We start from the raw sequence: 8,095 nt of genomic DNA, 5'->3' as shown, positions 1-8,095 counted from the left end.
GGCCCGGCCGGGGGGACCCCGGGGGCAGCGCACCCCCCGGCACCGGGGCGTCCTGGTCAGCGCGGGGCTGCTCTGCAGCCCCGGGGAAAGGAGCAGCGGGCATCCACGCGGCAAGGGTGCGCACACGCAGAGCTGCATGTGCAGCGTGGCACGTATAAGCCTCTATAAGCGTAGACTTGCACAGTCGGACACACGTATGGTCACAGCTCTACGTGCTCCTACAAGGTGACGCGAACGCCGGGCACACAGAAAGGCGTGAGCAGGCACACATGCACAGAGGCATTCCTGTGTGCTCCCGTGCTGCACAAGTGAGTGCGAGAGAAACATGGGCAGTGTGGATTAGGCAAACACCTCCCAGGCACGTTAGCTGCGTGTGCACACCTATGGCCAATTTGGGGATTTCAGAGGTGGGAAGTTTTGCAGCCTTGTGACAGTGGGGATTTTGCAATGGGCTGGATACGTTCACCAAATCTGCCCCGAAGGCATGCATCCAACCTGCTGCTACCTCAGACAGCAGCTAAACATTTGGAAGAGAAAAATGTTAAGTGCGTCTTTATCGTGCAAGTGAAATTTTACAGTCTGCTTATGCAGCAAAATTCAGGAGCAGGCCCTGTGAGCGCATGAGGCCCTGCAAAGGCGATGCTGGGAACTGTTCGGTATCTGCCTCCCACCTCCCAACGTGCAGCTAATCTCCCACTTTCCAGCTTCTCCACTGTTCAATTCTGAGACAGTTGTAACCCTTATGCACAGGACAGGGCTTCCTACAAACTTCAGGAGGAGTTATTTGTAGCAGGGAAAGACAGTCAGCTTCAGCCCATGATGTTCATGAACAGGAGAAACTTGCTTGCCTTCTCAACTGGTTAGAGTACGTTTGTGTGATGCCTCTGTGACCGGCAGCCGTGCTGTATCCTGCATCCGTGGTTTTATGTTTTCACTTAAACCGCTAACGAGAAACTGAGCAGCTACAGTTGACATGGTGTTATCAGCGGGGAGCAACTGATGCCTGTCCTTCCTGAACAGGGGCAGCACGCCGCCCTTCTTGCCAGGTTTCCGTATCCAGAGCCTTCCAAAGGGAAACGTCTGCTCTGAAACGTGCATTCCTCCGCACAGAACAACTGTAACCTTTAAACAGACTCATCCTAACCTGCGTGGGCTTATTTAGATGTCACTTATTATGCCTTGGGGGGTTACCTGAACTTCTCAGCGTGGCTGACATGGAGTAAATCGGATGGTGTGGTTGGGCTGTAATTGCCTGTGTTTAGGCAGGGCAGCGGGGGGAGAACAGCTGAAGCAGAAGAACAATTTCACATTTCTGCTCTTTTCTCTCTAAATTTCTCTGCCTTGCTGATTCTGGATTTTAGGCATTGGCTTTATTTGAGTCACACGTAAGCAATAATGCCGTGCCCTTGCATCAGTCAATATCTACGTGCTATTCAAAGTAAAACAGGATAATTTTACAGAAACTAAGGTGGTGAGAGGTGAAGCAGCTGTAAACTGCCCAAGGTCACCCCACAGTCTGGCAGGAGTGTAAAAAATACTGATTCACCAGATCAGTCTGTACCCCTGCTCCGGCTCGGGAGCCTGAGCCAAGCACTCAAATACGACAGTAACAAGCAAAGACCTTTTTGTGTATAAACAAACACATAGAGTCCTCTGTACCATGCTGGATACAGAGAGGTAGACCAGAGGGAAGGATGAATCACCAGAATTCATGTGCTGAAGGTCTCGGTCCGCTCACAATGGAGCAATGTACTGAGCCCTTCCGCAAATGCAAACCTTGGTCGTTGTTCCCTTCTTTCTGTGTGTCTCTAACACAACCCGTGGTACGAGTAAAGGAAATGGCCTCCCCCATTTGCCTTTTACTGATAGAACAGGGAAGATAATGCCCCTCTCAACCACTACTAGTGGATCATTAGCGAATAAGGCTGATTTCTGTCCTGCTGAAGCAGTTTTTAGTGTCAGCTGCCACGAAGATGTGTAGGACAGAACACCGAATCATCAAGGAAATTATAGGAGGACTTCATAGAGTAGCTGGACTAAATTACAGCTCCCGTTGCATTACTTTTCTTAGTAGTTAATTTTGAAAATATGCTCTGAAAATATGCTTTTGTTATGGGGAAAAGTATTTCCATCAGTCAACCACTAACTCACCAGCAACTTCAGCATTTCCTTGCCTCGAGAGGGCTAGTAGAAGGATGGAGTAGGTGCTATGACCCAGGTGGACTGTGTGAATTCCCTGATTTTACATGGTGCTCCCAGCTCCTACAACACTTCCTGGGACGCTGCAGCGGCTGCAGCCAGTGACTGCCTGCACATGAGCACTGCTCGGAGGAGACTGGCAAAGGGGCGAGGTGTGCAAGGCCAAAATAAAGGTGAAATTTAGAGAACTCTGCTTATGCCATGCAATATTTCCCATAGCCGATGACTTAAAAAGATGTAAACTCAATGCTTTGTTCATCTCTGAAAGACCGAAGAATACATGTTATCCATTTGTCTTTATTTTACACTGGGCATATAGTATGCTCAACTTAAAAAACCCACCACTTTTCAGTAATTTTACTCTTTCTGTTTTCTACAAAACACATTTGATCATCTAACTGATTTTTAGCTTTTTTTCCTCAATATTTGGTTTCTTGCTTGTGACAAAAGGTAAACAGAGTGCCTGTGTGATGCTGTATGTCCACATTTTTTTCTCTTCTGCAGCAGCACTCCTAGCAGGATTTGACAGCAGAGAGAGAGCGTGTTGCAGCAGCGCTGAGTGGATAGCACTCACCCATCAACGAATGCCAAATCCACATTGCCACAGACTGTCATCCTCATTTCAGAATTTCTTCTGTGTCCCAACCTGAGATAAAGGCAATTTCCATCCTCTATTCTCTTCTTTCCCTTCAGGACGCCAGGAAGGTGTCATGTTTACTGCAGGAGCAGGCAGAAAAAATGTCAAACGGTATTTCACCAACAGCTTTCCTATTGTACGGCAGGTCCTGCAGAACCTTTTCACTCGGTAGACTGATTTTGCGGCTCCTGCCAGCATGGAACTGTGCTTGTGCCGACGCAATTTAAATAGAATATTTCATTAAGAGATCAGCGGTAGGCAAATGGAAATGACAGCGATCATTAAGTCTGCATTACTATTGTTTGCATTAGGGAGCACGTAGAGGCCCCGGGCGGAGGCAGGACTGCACGGTGCGAGATGAAGCCAGCCCTCCTGCGTGCAGTGCAGTCTATAAACCAGTTTGCTTTCCAGCGGTCTCTGACAGAATACCCTGAGACAAACCATGCGCCTTAATCGTAGGGTGACCAGGCTGTGGTATCGCTTCCTGGATGTTCAGGTGTCCCAATAATGAACATTGCAGAAGAGAATAAAGAGCTACCGGATGGATTTGCCCCAGCCAATGGTGTGTGGTTGATTTACACCGTTTCTGACCCCCAAGCAGAGGTACTTTTCATTACACAAATCCCTGCAGCGTGATTAGTTTGTCTAATACTTGCCCTGCTTTTTCACAGGGCAGGATACAAATCCTGGTGCTGCCATTGGTTGGCAGCATCAAGGAGACGGCGAGATTTGTGTGACCACTGCATGATTTCTCTGTAACTGCAGAGGGTTTCACACGTTGCTCCTTGCACTGCCAAAGGCAGAGTCTGCTCTCCACAGTACTCTGTTAAATGGGTCTGAGTGGCCAAATGTGGTTAGTGAGGAGAAGGGGAGCAGGGTAAATGAAAGAAGGAAAGAGTCTCGAAATCGATATGAAGCAAAAGATGGATGGCAGGAAGAAGATGGATACATGGAAGAGAGAGAAAGAAAGAATTATTGAAACATTAAGGAGAAATGTTATCCAGAAGAACTTATATCCATGGCACAAAAGAAAGGTGCTCTCAGGATGGACAGTGTGGGTAAACGGCCATAGTGTTGGATGTCACATCCGCGTTCAGATCTAAATTATACCTGTTTTTCAACTTGGGTTAGACAAACCAAGGTAAGAACACACCTTTTATAGCATTGCACCTACTAATAACTCTTTGACTGTTTGGTAATAAATACAACCTGTCCTGCAGTTCACCCCATCACTTGTCTTGACATATGCCATATAGAAATGCAGTGAGTCTTCTCCGCTTCTCAGTCACAGCCCTCAACACCAGGACAAGAGAGTAGCAATGCAGGCAAGATTTGCAATGCAGTCAATGCAATATTCGTTTGTTTTCTCAACACATTTCTTTATCACACTAGTAATGCATAAATGATTACTTGAAACTGTAGAGAAACATGGACAAGTTTTAAGATCTAATGCAGCTGGTAGAATTCAATTAAAATACAATTTGGATCAAGATGGTCTGTGACACCAGGCACATGTGATTAAAATTCTTATGACTGGGAATTTGCACACCTTCAAATCCTCATTTCACAAGGAAAACTGCCAGAGATAGATATTTAAATCAGCGTATCTCTGGTTTATTGAATTATTGTTATACACTCTCTGAAGCTCTAGCTAGCTAGCTACCTCTCAAACTGGCCAAACCATTTCAATTTAAAAAGTTTATACATGGCCTTTGCTCAGGCAAAGTCCCAATTGGGTTAAAATAAATTTGATCAGGCAAATGATTTGTGGCTTTCTGTTTCTGGCATGAGAACATTTCCTTAAAACTGCGTGTGTTGGGGAGCTAGTAATCCTGGCCAAAACTGGTAACTTCTGCTTGAAAACCTAGAGCTTCTTTCTAGTGATCAGTTGTGGATGGCAGTGGGTGCATCAGGGTTTCTTAGAGTGACAGCTCTACAGTAGGGAAAACCTCCCTCTACTCACCCTAGGCTCTCATTTTTCCCTTAAATCACACATCCTGGCTCTGACTGAGCCACTCAAGCAGTTCTTGTATTCCTTTAGATTTTAAACAAGATGCAGCCATTCCAGTAACATGTATGTGTCTAAATGAAGAAAGGAAATGTTTTCTTAGCTTTTGCTACAAAGGTTGTCTTGGTCATCACAAGCAGTCGTGCTGTAAGCACATGCCTGTGTTCACAGGAGGCGATTGTGCTCCCAGCTGTGCACACAGCCCTGTCCAGGGCTGCTGCAAGGAAAATGTTGCACTCACCTAAAATGTACAGATAGATTTTCTACATCCTGTTCCCTCCTCGAAATGTTAAAGGTATCAACTGGTGTAACTGTGCCATGCTTGAATATACTTACGTTTCAAATGGGCTTGATTTATAAGTGCTTTTATTTATATCCGCTAGTTTCACACCTACACTGAGATGTAAAGGTTTTTTTCTGAATGCTGCTAAGAATCGTGCTGGTACCTCTTGAGCACAGTATCATTAATGCCCTCACCTGTAATATCTCCTCGGGGAGGTAGGAAACCACACTCAGGAACTTCGCTGGCCTTCCTCTTTATTGGCATGTTCGGTGAAAAATATTGCCCCCTGTTGTGGACTGCCTATGTGTCTAAAAACAAATAAATAACATTTGCATCCTGGCAGAATATTGAAGAAACCCCCTCTTTGTGAGCTGCCCAGGTTTTTGTGTTGCTGAGACTGTCACCTACTGGCCGCGGAGCAGCTCACCAGGGTCTCGGGAGCAAAGTCAGTCTGATGAATTAAATATTCAGCTTTGCCTTTAGAAATTACACCGAGAGTTCCTGTTTTATCTAACTGTAAACAGGGCGGTAATTCTGTAAATGGAGGTAGATCAGGAATCCAGAAAGGTTCCTCATTTATAAAATGTCCAGATTTCATGGAGTTTTAATGCAAGGAAACCAGGATCTCATCACAGTGGAGATGTGGGGTAAAAAGCTAGTTCCAGTAAACTTAATGAGAGCAAAATAAGCCATAACCAACACTCAAGAGAAAGGAAAAAAAAAAAAAAAGAAAAAAAAAAGGACCAGCTCTTCTGCCTCTGGTGGATTTTCGTCACGTTAGACCATGGATACAAGATGACCTTAAGAAAGGGCCACATCTTAGTATTGACCAGCAGAGCTCAACAGGAATCAAAAGACCTTTACTGAAGACCTACACTACCACTTTTACAGGAAAGGAGAAGAATTACTCTAAAAAGCTCTTTTAGCCCTGTCCTTGTCCTGCCCTCACATCTGTTGTCACTGATAGCTCATTTTCTACCAGTCTTTGGGCCAGAACCTCAACCGGCATAAACAAGAGCAAGTCTGAATTCATAGCTAGAATATGGGACCGTGGGGTGGTTTATTCTCCCCGTTTCGAGGAGTGCCCCCCCTGTTCCTCCCCAGACCTGAGAGCAGGTTAATGTACTGCCTGAAATGCACTGTTCAGCTGGGATTTTTTCTGTTTAAGACACAGAAATGAGTTGCTGAGTTGGACAACAGGTGCCTAACTGCAAAACTGCATCTTTACTGGTTATTCCAATGGAGCATCACTCTCTATAGCTCTTCCTAAAATCTGTATTTTTTTCTTATATGTAATTGAACTGTATTACTGGCATTCTGCAGGATTGCTGATAGGAAAGGAACGCTAGTACCACAGAGGCTGTTTCATGACAAGTATCCTAAGCTCACTTGGTGTTACAGAAGGGTATTGCTGTCTGAAAGCATGTCTAAAGTAACCCTCAAGCTCAGCGCCGTATGTTGTACTGAAACTTTAAAGGGGAGATTTTTTCCTTTATGGATGTTTTTCACATGCCTCAGTTCACATCTGTAAAAAACAGATTTCATGTACTTTAGAAATACTTTTTGACCATGTCTGGTGTCAATCCCTAGCACTGAATTTATGCAAAGTGGCCATATTTTTGTTTCTTATTAGTTTTTTGTGAAATGGGTACATTATTTCCCTTTGTTTCCCTTCACTTCATTCCTGTGCTTGGACACTTCTAAGCTTTAATTGTTGTCAGAGAACACTGGGTGTCTGGATGTCTCTCTTATGAAAGCAAGTGGCTGGTTAAAAAGAAAACCAGAGAGATTAGAGTCTGTGTGAAATTCCACTAAATTCAGTGAAAAGGGTCATTTCAAAGAATTCAGGATCAGATTTCAAATGCATTTCATGAGAGGCTTTGGACTGGTGGATTAATATAGGATGCTGAGTCTCAGTCCCCCCCACTGCACAGGAAGGATAATGCTATTTACCTCCCCTATAGGTTACCTCACCACTCACTTCTCGTGCGCTGTTGTAAAAGAGCAAAACACTTCAAGGCCATTCAGTGTCAAGAGGACTTAGAATCATAGAATCATAGAATCATTAAGGTTGGAAGAGACCTCTAAGATCATCGAGTCCAACCGTCAACCCAACCCCACCGTGCCCACTAAGCTTGGAAACCTCTAGACTTGGAAACCACTAGACTTGGAAGCCTCTGGCTCACAGCCAGGCGGACCCTGGGGCCAGCTCTCACAAGCACCAACCGGGAAAAACCACAGCCTTTCCAGCTTCATTGGGAATACAAGTCTTTGCCTGAAATGCCCTCTTTTCAAATTTGTGAATGCAAAACTAGAGAAAATCCCCCTGGCTTCCTTCTCTGCGCTCCGCCCACGCTTCTCAGTAAGTCATTTCCTTGGAGCTGGTGGGATCTTTATTCAGGCAGAAGATGGTTGGGGAGCGTTGTCTCTGCAAGTACCATGGAGGCTTGGGAGCGTGGGCTCTCCGGGGGCCGTCACGCAGCCTCTTCAGTCCTGTCTATCACTTTATTTATCACATGGAGATATTCTGTCACCACTGGAGAAAGATTCCCTTTAAAACTGCTCTTTTGCTGGTAGATTTACTTTGCACCAAGACATGACATGAGTTAATATTGTTTTTGAGGGTAAATAAAGGGCAATGAAGATTCTAGCCTAAAAAATGTAGCCTATGAATTTTATCCCTGCACTGCACATTCATTTTAATGGTCCTTGCTGTGTGTTTTATTGAAGGCTGAGTCATAAGCAGATCTTACTGCTTTGGAAGGAAGGAAATGGAGTTTGAGCAAAAACATTAAGTGTCTCAAATGGATCCAGCAAACAGAGACTGCTCAAGCTGTGAAAACACAATGAGGTACCTCAGCAAAAGGGAGAATTGGAAGGTCAAAAAGAAATTCCTTGTGCTGCGTTAGAGTTTTCATCACCTGATGCTTGTCTGGACTCGTTGATATTTCTGGTGACAAGTCCATCA

At 45.0% G+C, this 8,095-nt stretch overlaps 1 protein-coding gene across 1 annotated transcript in view; it reads right to left on the bottom strand.

Moving 5' to 3' along the window:
* GPRC5B (G protein-coupled receptor class C group 5 member B) overlaps positions 1 to 2,286 on the bottom strand; it is a 19,851-nt gene extending 17,565 nt beyond the window's left edge. The window contains exons 1-2 of the mRNA XM_009281621.2: positions 2,282 to 2,286; positions 496 to 501 (exon numbers count right to left, since the gene is read on the bottom strand). The gene's annotated coding sequence lies outside the window, so the exon portion shown is untranslated. The remainder of the gene's footprint in view (positions 1 to 495; positions 502 to 2,281) is intronic.
* Positions 2,287 to 8,095: the final 5,809 nt, after the last annotated feature.

Source organism: Aptenodytes forsteri, unplaced genomic scaffold (assembly GCF_000699145.1).
Source record: "Aptenodytes forsteri isolate BGI_AS27 unplaced genomic scaffold, ASM69914v1 Scaffold84, whole genome shotgun sequence".
Classification (NCBI taxonomy): Eukaryota; Metazoa; Chordata; class Aves; order Sphenisciformes; family Spheniscidae; genus Aptenodytes; species Aptenodytes forsteri.
This window is presented reverse-complemented; position numbering and strand designations above follow the sequence as displayed.